This window comes from Corvus cornix, chromosome 2 (genome assembly GCF_000738735.6).
Source record: "Corvus cornix cornix isolate S_Up_H32 chromosome 2, ASM73873v5, whole genome shotgun sequence".
NCBI classification, from domain to species: Eukaryota; Metazoa; Chordata; class Aves; order Passeriformes; family Corvidae; genus Corvus; species Corvus cornix.
In genome coordinates, this window is record NC_046333.1 from 141,944,482 (window position 1) to 141,959,599 (window position 15,118).

Here is a 15,118-nt window from a genome sequence, read left to right on the forward strand (position 1 = left end):
CTGACCATATGTTAAACTTTCCTCTTCTCTCTTCATTTTATTTATATTGACAGAGAAAAGGAAGGAGGTTTTGGAATAATCCCAGCAATGTACAGAGACAAATGATTAACGTTTCCTCTCCTGGATGCTTGATTAATTAACGTAACCTCAGACATCCTGAAGGAAGATATTGCATGTGTGCACCATACTTCTCATAACCCCCAAAATCTCAAACCTTGAAATTAGTTAAATACAGTCAGCTCTGCAGTTAGAAATTCTGTAAGGTAATGTCTTTGTAACAGGAATCTGAAGTGTTTGAATTAACTGTGTGTCAACTGCATCTGGAAAATTAAGGGTGACTGAGAGAAGACAAGATGAAGCAAGAAACAGACTTTATTAATCTCACAAGGAAAACAAATAAACATCATAAAGCTGATTTATAGTATCTTATTTTGTATATTTAAACTAAATCTTCTCTAGAAACTACCAACATTAAGACTGATAATGCCAGAGATAAGTAATTTTGTCCTGAATGCTCTTCAGTGTATTCACTTCCTGAGACACCCTGTTTCAGTATAGAAGATCCCACAAAATACCCTAGACTATGCTCAGATCATAAGGTTTGCACATGCAAAATAGGGTTCCTACAGCCCATGGATGGGTATCCCCATCACTTCTTTGTGGCCTGTGGCCATATTTTTCATGGATGCACTGATTGCATGTGACACTGTCCTGCATGCTAGGGTGGACATCCAAGAGTGCTCAGAAAGACCATGCAGCCTTCAACAAGAAAAAAACTTCCTCTCCCCACATAGTAAGAACCAACAACCCCTGACAAAGAATGAAGCAACAGCATGAATTTCCAGAGCAACTATGCCTGGACAACACTTCCACCTTGTTAACACTTCTTGAGAGAGTATTGACATTTCTCTGGTGCTCTGAAACTCATCCCAGAATTTGGATTAATAAAGAAATCAACATTTTGTCACATTTTTTTTTGCTAGTATGCAGTGATACAATAAAGCAGCAGCAGGTTCCTCATATTGTGTGAAATTGCTCACTGCATGGGCATTTTGTTGGATAGTGGAGAAAGTGAATGTGTTGCACCTGACTCACAGTGTTTTGGTGATTCGCACAAAAGTCTCTCCTTATTCATTTATCCTTATTCATGTTGCCTATGAACTAGGTTGCCACACATTTTTACAACATCAAATGATGCTGTTAAGTGTTAATATGCACTTTCTAAATACTCAAGAAACTAATGTTCAAAGAACTTGCATCTCTATCCAAAGTTAAGCTAGTGTTTAACAGCTCTCTATTTAGAGAACTACCGTATTATCAGAGCTGTGGGCTCTACATCATCCACATAAATGCTGTCCTCCTTCAAAAGTTAAAAGACCATTTCAGACTGGAGTTTTCCAGTCTGTCTGACCCTGGTTCCTTCAGCAGAAAAGTAGAAGCAACAGGTAATTCAGTGCCAACTGCAGCAATGTGGTCTGGATGTGTATGTTGAAGCATAGATGGGGCTCATTCTTTCTAAGTGGACAGGAATTAGTCTTCACGTCTCAATCTCCCATTGTTATAAAATCCTACCTGGAAGAGGACAGCAAAAAAATTACCTTATATCTTAAAAATTCGTCTTACCATGAATTGATGGTGCAGAAATGTGAAACAAGAAAGGGTAAAGCATTGTTTTCCTGACTGCAAAACTAATATAATTTTAAATTTAATTCTGGTGGAATCAAGACATAGATCTATACTAGGAAATGGAACTAAAGACCCAAAAATACATCTAAGATTGGAAAATCTCCACATTCACCTTTAAAAAGACAACTGAACAAATTTTTCAAAGCATGTTTTCCATATGTAGCTAAATTGCAAAGCAATTTCTCACCATTTATCATCCTGATCCATCTGGATGGCTTGAAATACTGAAGGAAGTGGGCAAGCTCAGAGGAAACCAAAACAATACAAGGAACAGCTTTTGACACCCTTCCACAAAACCCCAGCTCTGATGCAGCTCCCAAAATTATCATGTAATATCTTAATGTTTTGCAAATATCATTGTCCAAGGTGTCCTTCTCCCCGTGGCTGCCCCTCAGTTCTGCAAGTTATTTAAGTACACGCTCAGGGACATGGTTTCCACAGGAAGGGCTGCATTGCACACACTGTTCGGAATCAAAGGAGAAATCAGATTTTAGATTAAGCTGAAGATCTTGGCACTACTGAAACAGCAATTTCCATCAGACTTCTTGGTCATTTTAGTGACCCTGCTCCCTCCCTTGTCCCAGCTTCCCCTCCCCACATCACCCACAGATCTTGTGCATTAATTCTCACTCAGGATCTTTCCCAGCATGAAGCAACTGGCTTCCCTTGAGATATAACCCGGCCACAGAGGGTTTGCTCCAGGGTCTGCTTCCCACTGACAGTAGGAGCCAGTACTTTCCTCACTCCCAGATGTCCCCCAGACCTGTATCAGATGGCTTTTGCCGTCTGAAATCTCTCCACACCATCCACAAACACATTCCACCCATCCCAGCGCTGCAACCCAAACCCCTGAGGTTGTGCAGAAGAGCTGCTCCGGGAACTGTGATGCAAATGTCCGGGTACAATTAGGGCTGCAAAATGCGCATATGCATAAATGTGTTTTACTGCCTATAGTGAAAACAAGGGCTTACATGATTAGGTCTTGCCCTGGGGCACACCAGGTTTCTAGTGGCAAGAATATCCTACCTGTGTCCATGTGAAAGTCGGCATCTATTTTTGAATGGATCAGTAGATCCCAGAAGATACATAACTCTATCTTCTGTCTACTGAACAAGGATAGAATGAAACTTAATTTAAATAATTTTGGTAAGCTGAGAAGACACCTACACCCAAGATTTGTTCTTTGAATTACCTGCTAAGCAAAGATTGAGGTAGAAGTAACATTTTTCTACATGAAAGGTGATATTAAAATAATATTAGCTAACCATGCAGTGATCTAATATTTTATGTGTGTGTAATTGAAAAGAAGTTTAAAATACCTGTAATTTGCAGATGTAGTGGTCTCAGTACAAAAACATCTTGGGACCCGAGAGCTTCTTTCATCTCTCTCAAATGTCTTGATATAAAATAAGTAGATTTTTACCAGAAGATAAAATACCAGCTAGTGCCACAGTCCCATGCCTAGCTGCTAAACAAATGTAGTGGTATTACTGACAGAGAAGGAATTAAAATCGTCTGTGTGGTGGGTTTTTTGAGGTTCACTTTGGGATATATTTGTAAGCAACATGGTACGCTTGAATGCCAGCTGGCAGAACGGTTCCAACACATTCACCCTCACCTCGGGAGGGGTAGTTTGCTCTCCACTATTTCAACCCCTTACTTTCAGAGGTGTTAAAAAAAAAAGTTCAAAAATGCCTTCAGAGATGAGGGGGCTGCAGGGGGAAATGCAATTCTCAGTTTCTCAGCACAGCAGGATAAAGAATCGATGACATCATAAAAACCATGACAAAATCCATTTACAGTGGTGTGCCCACAAATTTTCATTCAGTCTTCCTGTAAGTTCAGGTAGGCAAACATCGACATGTTATTTTAGGAGAGAAGGTTTAAAAATACTGACAGGCGGCTGTTAGAAAGGGCTGTTGCTTTCCTGGGCCAGGAGACACACTCATTTGAGCCAAGGGCTCGGACAGCACAAGAGCTTTATTGTATCTGTGCATCATACCACACTGCTCATAAACAGTTGGATTATTCATGAGCAAAAACTCTTATTTAATTTTAAGAGTGAAGACTTACATTTCTTTAGCTGGAAATGGAGTTGGTAGCAGTTTAAATTTCTTTTTCTTAACTAAGTGTTAAAACTGCTGCTGTTCTGGAGAGGAGCAAGATGACAGAACAGCCTGTTTGTCTCTGGTGTTTACTCACTCAGGACAGGGAAGGGTCTAAAGAAACATCTGGTGTCAGCTTTTTTTCCACTAAGTAAAAAAAATAAAGCCAGTAAGTTTTTTAGAGAGAAAAGTAAGTTCATGAGTCATGAAACTTTAGCTAGAAGTCACAGAAAATGAGAGACAGTGAAGACCAACTATATTTGTTTTTACATAACCCATAAAGGAGAATGGAGCATTCTTATTCATGTTTGTTTGGTTTCTGGTTTTTTTTTTTAATTCTGAATGTGTCTTGATTTACATTTCCAGCTGGTAAGAAGGTTGTGAGAAATTTAGGTGCAGAGGCCAGAGGGGCGAGAAGGGCGGGAGTTAGGCTGGCCACAGCTGGGAGTTTACAGTGAGTGGAGAGTAATGAGGTAGCAGGAAAATTTCTTCCCCTCTGGCCTCCCTCCCCACCTTCTCTCTTTTTTTTTTTTTCTTTTTCACTTTGAAAAAGGACAACGGTTTCAAAGAGGAAAAAGGGTGCTTTCTTTCCCCTTTCTCTGCCCCCTTTCCTCTCTATTCTCATTCAGCCTTCCCACGGGTCACCCCAGGTTTCCTGTGTCCCAGTGGGAACTGCAAGAGAGCAGCACTGAAAGCCCCAGGGCAAAGCCCCCTTCGTAACTTGCAGTTGGACATGAAAAGCAGGGGAGGACTAGTCCAAAACCTACCTCTGCACCTTGTGCTTGGGACACCCATGACCGTCCATTAAGGCCTCAGGATGGTGTGGTGTGGAACTCCTTGAAACAGTTTCCCCATGCAAATTCTTATGGGGAGAATGGAGAAGTTGATATGAAAAATCACCTTTTGTTAAAATTTCCTCCCCCTCAATAATAAAATGGCCTTGCTAAGAAATCCTGTAATCTAAGTACAAGCTTAGCACCATCCATCAAAGAGAGGATGTGAGCAGTGCTTGTAAAAAGTTAATAACCTCCATGGTGGGACAGGGCAGTGCTAAAGGAAAGTGCTGAGTAATGGCCAGGAGGATCCTTTCATCTCCCGGTGAGCTCAGTGACTGGAAATGTGAAGTTCACTTCAGTTAACAGCAGTTTTAAAATGTCTTTTAAAATTACTATGGATAAACAAACAAACAGAAAGGCTCAAAATCCAATTTTTATGACTTGTAGGTTTTTGGGGTTGTTTTGGGCAGCTTCATGGGTCTCAAATTCATATGAAAAAAATGAAGTGCAATTTTTAAGCAAACAGTAACCAACCAGGGTAAATGTCCATCTTTTCTTGACACAAACAATTGCCTGAAAATACAATGTTAGTGCATGTCTCAGCAAATGGGGAGCAAAAACATAAGCCCTACTTATTTTTTTTCTGTGTATTTAATCATCTGCATTGTTGAGAAAACCCTGTAAGTCCTCACATACAGTTCAGGTCTTTTGAATTCTTGAAAACTGTATCCCTTTTAGAAACTGAGCACAAATGCCTACGTGCGCACTTGCACCTAGACCATACACAAATGGACCTAATTTATTTTGGTGCCAAACAATGCTGTGAAATACTTTGACTTTATTTTAAAGAAAAGCAAACAATGACCAGTGCTTGTGATGACACAATCTGTGTCATAAAATGCACCCAACAAACCATTTACATTGCAAAAAGTTGCCCCAACTGTTGTTTATATTGGAAGTAAGATTAGCACATTCATATCCCCTGGCTAGCAGATACTATCAGCTGCAATCACTTGCTACCCACCAGTGACAGTGAAGAAGGGGACATTCTCAAAGTTGAGATATGCAGAAGTATTTATATTGTTTTAAAAGACAGCTCAAGCCCATTTCGGTTTGCTGAAAAAAAAATATTGGTAAAAATGTAGTAAAATATCCTTATTTGTGTGAGTACTGTGTAGAATGCAATCTAAAACTCATTACGAGTTTAGCTGGTATAAGTCAGCATAAATCAGAATAAGGCTGATTTATTCAAATTGAGGAAGTAGATTTTGATATGTTCTATTTAATGCTTCTTTATACTCCTTGATAAAAAAAATGTCTGAGGTTGGTGAATTAGTCCCAGTATGCCTGATAGATAGGCTGCTTCCAAAGGCTCTCCAAAATATTTCCACTCTCAGGTCTTTTGCTCTACTTCACCTGCTCAAGATAAGACTGGCTACGAAATCTGGGGCTAGAAAGAGCATGTCCCAGGCCATGTTGGCAGATAAGGAGATATTTCGGTTTTATGTATTGTTGCTCAACTTTTAAAGAACATCTTGTGCTTTTGACCAAACTAATACAGGACACTGGTGATGCCTTTTTATTTTCCTTTTCTTTCTAGAGGATCTATTTTATGGCTAGGGTGGATTGATTGATCTGTCAAGTCACCTGCACTATACAGACTTACTTACGATTATGGGCTGGAATTAATTATTCAAGTGAGTTTGTTCAGTTGCATGTTTCCTAGTATAATATACCAGAAAAAAAAAAAAAAGGCTCTTTACCTAAAACCCTAGTTCACAGAATGGCCCAACCCTAAATCACACATTGTGAATTATCTTTTGAATGTGTTACTGTGTTGTCCATGTGTAAGCTTGCAGCTGGGGCAGAATGTGAGTGGATTTAGCATGCCAATTTTTAAAAAAAATTAACATGTCCAATTTTCATTACACAGTTTGGTTTTTTATTCCCCAGGACAAAAGTATAGGTATTAAAAAAAGTTATTTTATAAATAACTATGACCACTGTTTGTTTACAACACTTTCTCATTTCTGCAATTTTTTTTGTGGACAGAGTCCGGTAAAGAAGAAAAATAATTTCATAAATTCTTATTTCTTTAAAGTGGATGGTGAATGATATATGCATGGGAAAGATGACTCAAAAGAGGAAGTAAAGGGAGTCACAAACCAATGACCCATGGAGGCTTCCTGTTGAAGTTACACATTGAACTGATCTTAATGCCCATTCAGAAATTGGGGAAATTTGGAAATGTTTTCAGATTTCACAATTGGCTTCTGTTTTGTCACAAGACCAGCTGAGTCCTCGCATCGAAGCACTTTCAATCTTTCAGATTCCAGCTCAGGCCCTCTGGCCTATGGTTGTCTCTCAGCAAAATAGAAACATTCATTAAGCACCAAGTGCCCCACTTCCAGCCTGGGCTGTCCATTCAGGCTTCCCCCTGAAGTGCCGGTTCCCACAGCAGGACAGAGCCCTTCGGGGAGGTGTCGGCTGTCAGGAGTCAGTTGTCAGGATAATTCATGGCCTCGGGGGAATGCGGGCTGAGAAGCAGCAGCCTTCTCCAGTTCTGGGGAGTTCAGGCACATCAAAGCCGGGATGTGCAGCGGGGAGGAGCGGCCGCTGCTCTTGAAGTTGCCAGCTTTCCTTTTTCTGTGAAGGCTAGGGAGTGTCAGGGGATGTGTTTGAAGACCTGGGGAAAATGTGGGCTCATTCAAGCTGGAGCTGAGCAACAAAAGAGAAGGGCTCCGACTTAGTGAGGCTCGATGTAGATTTTGCTCAAATGGGTTGGAAATCAGAGGGAAAGAATACGTGGGGCCTTGCTGCTTCGCTTTGCTTTTGCACTGGCACAGTGCAACTCACTTCAACTTCTCTTTCACAGTGCAGTAGACAAGGAAGAGTAGCTCCACCTTGCTGAGCACAAAAAGCTGTTCCAGGGGTCCAGGCCTTGTCCCTCAGGATGTGTGGTTTTTTCTAAGAACATGTATCTTTCCCACTCCTTGCGTTCAGGGAATTTGGGAGCAAAAACAATTTACTGAACTTTTTTTTTTTTGCCTTCTGTTTTTAAAACCTAAGCAAAAGTTTGCCAGGTGTGTGAAAAAACCACGAGTTTTACTAAAGTATCTGCATGGTGAGAGGGGGAATGGAAAGGTCTGGAGCTGTCAGGGGAGAGAACACAGATGGGAAAGAGTGGAGATCACTGGTATGGATGAGATAGGGCATGACCAGAAAAAATGAAATTTGCAGATTTTAGTTCATTTCAAGTTTTAAAAGCTGTTGACGTTCAGCTTCTTACTGAATTATGGCTGGAAAAGTGATACCTCTTCTTCCTTTTACATTCAAATGTATATACAAACTCTATACTATATATATATATACACATCACCAAAGAAGGGGTTATATGAAAATGTTTCACTTCTACTGAGTGAGTAAACAACCAAAGGTGTCCCTGTGTCTGGGAGACTGCTCTAGCAAGGCGTGAGAAGAGTAAAAAGTGAAGATGAAATGGGAAAGAATAAAAAAAACCAAAACAACAGGGGAAATACAGTTCAGAGCATTAAAATGGATTTTGTATTTGATTTACATGACAGTCATGATTCATTTTAAGCTATGTTGTTGTATGGTCTTTGGAATACATTTGTCAGCATTATGTCTGCAGGCAGTTTTATAAGGCCAGCTATAGTGTTGAATAGGCTGTAAATACAGCTTGCTTTATTGTGTAATACTCTTTCTACTGCACAGCTGAGTGCAGCCATTTGAGAGATGAACACTCAGCCTGGGTCATATCACTGGAAAAGACTGCTGGATGTTCCTGCCTGATTCCTCTTTGCTGGAGTTTCCTAGGATTCCCCATCTTTCCTTTTCTTCACCTTCACCATGCTTTTTGAGTGCTCCCAAGTCAACCTGAATCAAGTTCCCCTGGGACGGGCAACTTAAGATGGGTTTGTCTGGCTCTGCAGCGGCTAAAATGTGCCCAGGACATAATTGCTCTGTAAGCAGGCAACACAAGAAGGGTACATGTGCTCAGTCCAGGTTTTTGATCTGGAACATACTGTAAAAAGGACATAGTGTGATGACATTTATCAGCACTGGCCATCTAGTTAACAACCCTTTGAAATGAACAGGCAAATAACACCTCAAGTCTATTGTTTTAAGTGAAGTTGAAACAAACCTATAAACTTGTCCCACTTACTCTGTCTTTGCATCAAGATAACCGTAGCTGGGAGTTTTTTGCTAAAATCTGATTATCTAACTGACAAGTTAGCCACCCAGAATGCTTGCAGATGGCTGACATGGCACTGTCCAACTGTGAAAAGGTCTTGCCCATTTTGCCAGCTGTGAAAGCACAGACAGGGTTCCACAGTGAGTTAAACTGCATAAAGGAAACCAAGTGGTATTTACACCTTCTCCTTAAGTTCCTATGTCAAAAAGCCACCTGTGGATTTCCTTGCTGAAAGACCACTGGGAGTACTCCAACTGAATGTCCAGAGCAAAATTGATCAACAAGGTCTTCTGAGTAGGCCAAAGGGTAAGGAAAGTGGCAGTATGTTATGGATATGTTATGCAAGTCAGGACTTCTGTCTGTACCTGTTGTTGCTGTTAGTCTATGGGGCTGTCATTCCCACAAATTTCACACATATTAAGCTTGATTAAAAACAACCAAAGGAGTATTTAGCACTCAAAGAATCCTTTCATTATGGAGAACACTGAGATGCTTGTTACATTTACACTTAATGAAGTGCATAAAAGACGGTTGCTAAAATATGCTGCACTCTGGCATGTAGCTCAGTTAAGAGAATTTGTGGGGGTTTTTGAAACCTGGTCTCAACAGCAAATCTAAAAAAAAGCAACCTTTCTGACAGTACTGATCGTATCTTGACCAAAAGTATAAGAGGACCAAGTAGGCTACAAATAGCCAAGTAGGTAGAAAAAACCCCTGTAGAAATTCTGTATACCTTGGCAAAAATTCTGTTAACTGTCTGATCTCTTCCAGCAGAGAAGTGGAAGTTTCCACCCTGAACTCAAATGTTGTTATAAGGAGGTAAAAGAGCAAATGAAGGAATGAATTGCTCATAGTAAGCCACTCACTAGAAAATAGTAAACAGATAAGATAGAAATATCACAAAACAGTACATGCTGCAAATACCAACAAGTGGCAGCAGAAGGATAATTAGCACTTCAAAGAATTTTTATTAAGACAAGTAAAATTAAAAAAATAGTCTTTCCTCAGGCAAAATGCACATTGAATTTAGACCTGTAGATGCAGGCAGAGTTCACTGCCTCCTCCACCCTGTGTATGGGCCTAGTACTTCACAAGACTAGACCCATAGCTATGCAACACTGGACCAGAAACGTGTAGCAGTTTTACATGGAGCTACACTGGGAAAAGCCTACTTCTGAATGGAATACTAGTAAATTTGAGACTGGATTTTATGAAGTGTGTGGGTGGTGGTATGTGTCAATTATGTCATTCCATTATCCTAGTGTCCCTGCTGACTTAGAATATACACATCTTGAATTCATTAAGTGCTGTGTTGGTCTAGGAAAGAAAATGAAGGGAATCTTCTCTTCTAGCTTACGGATAGAACTGATTCAAGGTTTACGAACAGCACAGACTAAATTTTCATTGTTGCACAGTACATTTAGACAGAGGATGTAAAGTGCTCTGAACCACTCCAAAACATGTTGTAGCAACCACCTGCTTTCAGTTCCGGTAGCTTAAACAAGTGAAGTAAGATAGACTTGTCAGAGAGAAGAGGTGAAATGAAAGATTTGATTGCCACAATAAATGTAGGAGGAAAGATTAAGTTTGGCTGGGGTTTGAGAGAACAGATCAAGAAAGCCTCAAACTCTTTATTCACCTCCATATTTTTTGACATGGTTGAGGTGCTTATGTTTGCCTGAATATTGAGGGTGGCTCTAGGTTATAGTTTGGGAACTACCTCAGGGCAAGGAGCAGAGAGCACAGTTGATAAGAATGGAGGTAGTCCAGCCTCACCTGCCTTCTGTTGACTCCTACCCAATATTTACAGTCTGGCCCAAAAGGAAAGACTGCTGAAAAAGCTATTTATGCAGGTTAGCATGACCTTGAGCATTCGCTGAGTTAACATGAAACCTTTTATGGACCATCAGGGACTCTCTGGGACATAGGAACCTCCAGTGGATTGGAGGCTGGGATCATGAAAAGAAAGGCAGGAGAAAAGCAAGGAGGAGGAGAAACAGTAAGTGATAAAGTTAGCTAACATGTCTTTTCTGAGACAAATACAAAAAATACAGTCAAACTGTTCAACAGCAGAGAGAGCAGAAGAGAGGGAAGCTGTAGACATCAATTTCTCATTTTGATGAGGCTTTCAAGACATTTCAAAGGACAATGTCTTGAGCGAAGTAAGGACCTGTGATAAGGAACCATTCTAAGTTACATGGTTGGTGAAAATATATAGACAACAATTACATGACAGCCGATTGAAAAAAGAGGTTGCATTTCAAAGAGGATATCTCAGCAGGGACACAATCAAGATCTGCCTGGAATCCATTTTATAGTTGTGGTATTTGGGGATCAGTCAAATGCTGGTTGAAATTTTATTCAAGCTCTAGGACATGGTAATGGTGCCACAACCTAAGCTACCTAACTGTTATTCCGCATTGAATGATGCTAGCTGACACATCCTTGAAACATTTCACACAGTTTTATAAAATGTTCTTGAAATCTTAGAATTCTATTGGAGGAAATCTGGTTTCATTGAGCATTTATATGTACAGAATCTGTACAGAATTAACAAACATACTTGGAGCTTTAAGTGGAAAACAGTTTCTGAAGACTCTTATTTTTAACAGAGGTATGTTAAATGGGAATGCATTTCACTGGGCTTCAGAGTTTCTTAAATGGAGAATTTCTTACCTTTCTGCTAATGACTAAAGCATAATTAGTGTTGTATTTAATAAGAAGAAATTCAACAGTGACCTTATAGCCATTAGAGTTGGGAAAAAACCCTCTTCAGTTCTCTTCAGTCTCCAATTAGCTCATGGGTGGAAGTTACAAAAAAACTGCAGAAGTTACAAGCTCGGCTCTGCTGCTGGTCTCTTCTTGTAACTCATCTCCTCTGAAAACAACCAGTCTTTGAGGACTCTCAGAGTTGTGGGTTGGAACCTGCTTTTCCAAAGTATTCTGCTCCCATGTAAGTAATGTAGAGCCTGCTCCTTCTAGCATTTTAGCATTTGTATGTTGCTGTTTGCAATGAGTTGTGGCTTGTCTGAATTTTACTGTCTGAATTTTACTGCATGAATATAATAATAATAGGATAATCCATGGAGGAGGCCTCTTCTACTCTTGAACAGACTTACTGTGGTGTAAGAATGGCTTTTTTGGCTTTGATTCCAAATAACGTAGGCTTAAAAGAAAAAACAAAACAGGTGTGCCTGAATAAACTCTCAAGAGTTTCATTGATCTATTTGATTAAAATAAATGACTTAACATATACTAAATAAACTGACATGTGCAGACAAGGTTTTTAAAATATGCAGCCCCTCCCTTTCAGGAGTTTGGCAGCAGCAACACAGAACGATGCCAGCTGGATTACAGTCTACTTGTATCAGGGCAAAGACAGACAGTGCTTTCTGATGGAGCTGTAACTCTCGAAGAAGTAAATAACCCTGGCTGTTGACTGCTGCTGTTGCCTTCACGGCTGGGGTCATAAAAGGGACTGAGGCTGGATAATGCCTGGATAATGCTATTCAAATATTTTACCTTAATAAGCATTGATGAGCACGGTTTGCATTAACCTGGCTGAACTGGTGCTGAAGCAGGTGAGGATGCAAAGCATAAAACCTCTATGGCAACTGGTATAAAGGTGGGAGCATCTTGCATGCCTCACCTATTTCTAAATCAATATGAACTATTTATCATCAGTCTAAATACAAGTCTTCTAAAGCACAATATTGTCCTGGACAAGCTATTTTAGTAGTTTACCTCATACAAACAGGTAAAAGCTGCTCTGCTAGGATACAGTCCTATAGCATAGCAGGCTTTGCAGCCTAAACAGATCTAAGGAATGATCCATTCGCTCGTTTTCTGCTTTTCTTAGAAAAACATGTGTTTCTGCATCTTGATTACTTGTTCTGCCTGTGGTCAAGAAGACAAATCAAGATCAATTTATTTAATATGAATTAAACTTGAGATAATTGCAAGATCTTTTTAAACTTCTGTAAATGCCAAGGGATTCAATGTAGCTGAATCAAACCAAAGTTTTTTTCCATCTATTTTAGATGTGGAAGTACATGATAAATGTACAAAACAGAGGCATCGCTTTACCAATACTGGAAATGTGGCCTTGTCTCCCTTGGAGAACATCTGTTTGTTGTTATGCAGCTGTGTTTTGGGAAAAGCAACCTTCAGAGCAGAGAAATACCAGTTCCATTCAAGCTTCAGGAGCAATTCAATTAAAACAAGTGTTAACTACTGGAATTTATGAAGTGTTTCCTGCCTAATCTTATGAAGCATGTGTAATTGCTGTGGGTGGTTAAGACTTTAGTTTTATACCTGCCTGGCTCTGCTGATTTAAATAGAGAAGTAACAAATTAGATTTGAGGAAGTGGCTGGAAAACAAAAGGATACAGGTGTCCCGTGCAATGATGCTGAGTTTCTCGGGTCTTTGCTTGTTAGCACATAGGGTATCACCCAAAATTCACAGGAAGAAAACCACAAGGATAATAAGCTTTTTGTTTTATTTCAACACCAGGTTGATCAGAAAACTTCCCACAGTTCTTGGCAAGCTGAAGTCAATGCCAGATATATTTCCAAATGACTTCTTCACTGGTTAGTTGTTTAAAAAAACCAAAACAAACAAAGGGTATGGAGTGATCTATCATGTGTGCAGAACACACTAGCAGAGACCAGCACTCTCCCCAACATTTACCAACAGGCTACAGCAATGTATTACTGAGGAGTGTATTTCTGCTGACAGATTCTTTCCACCACAATTACAGAGAGAATAATGGCAGAGAAAAAACACCCATATGTCCCCATTAACTTTGCAATCTGTCTAATCTGTGTGCTTACAAAGCCCTCATCACATCTCAGATATTATAGTGATAACAGGGGAGATTAGACAGACTTCAAAGCTGCAAGAGGAATACGAACGTTGATTCCAAGCCATGATTAATTTGGCCAGAACCTCACACTCCTTTAATTTAATTAAGAACATAAGGAGCAATCAGAGCAACGACAAACCAAGAGAGGGACTGAGCTGGCAGCTGAGGACAACATGGGCTCCCCAACAGGTAAAGATACCCACATGAGATCTGTCAGGCTGTCCAGGGAGCACACTCTGCTGGGAGTGGGCAGGTGATTCATTCTCCATGGGATGAATCCAACTGATTACAGCATGTGTTTTAGAACTGGAACTGCGTTAAGCTAAATGACCATTAAATAATTAATTACTGGAATTAAAGACTAATAATTATATAAATTGAAATTAATGGATCTGGCAGCTGCCTGTGATCATGCTGTCATGTTGCAGTGTGTATAAAGCAGTTGGTCTGTCAGGAAAAGAGTAAACTGCTTCCAGTGGGCCAAGAGGGAAGAGCATGCACCGTGACAGCTGCACCCAGCATAAGGCACCATAGGTTCACACCCTTTTCCCCCTGCAGTAACATGCTGATGTGCCAATGCCAGCAGGCAGAGCAGCCCCAGTAATGCTCATCTGGCCACAAAGGGATGTGCCATGCGGCGAGTTAGCTTATTTACAGCTTATTTATGCTTCTTTCAGCGATTAAATCCCTCTCTCCCTCCTCTGCTGCCAGGACCAGATGTCTTACTTGCACACCCGACTTCTGTGGTTCCTGGCCAAATATGGGTTTGCTGCACGTACAGCATGTTCTGTTCTACCACTTGGGTACAACATATATGCAGCCTATGCATCTGTCATGCTGGAGGTGCCTCAGAGGGGCATATGCAGTCGTTCAGCCAACAGCCTGCTTCTTGTTCAGCCTGAGGAAAGTGGTTGCTGGCATTGGGAGGAGGTATTTTGGTTCTGGCCTGTGCAAAGTCTAGTGCAGAGACAGTGCAGGCACACCTGCAACTTCCTCAGCTTAATTTGCTTTGCAGCAGGTGGTATCTTCAGCATCTTCTCCAGTGCCTGCAGGAGGGCAACTCCATATCCCACACTTGGGATCATGTGAGCACATCTTGGTCACACTTCTAGTCTTAAACTGTCTTAAAGTCCTACCTATACAAAATACGGAGAAGAGGAGGTGTTACTAAATCAAATCAGAACTGCCCTTATTCTGAAAACACATTCTTAAAGGATTCTTCCAACAGTTTAAATAACCAGGCTGAAATTTTGGTAATTCACAAGTCCCTGATGTCTTTGTGTGCACATGGCACAAGCCCCTGGCTTACCTAGAAGGCAGTCCTGAGCAGTTTAAGGTACATATACATCTAAAAGCTTTGAATGGCCTAGGGCATGAGTTTACACTGCCTTAATTATCTGTACATTATCTGTCCATATTTCCTCTCATGCCCTGTGGCCAATGCAATATAACTAATGACTCTGACACTGC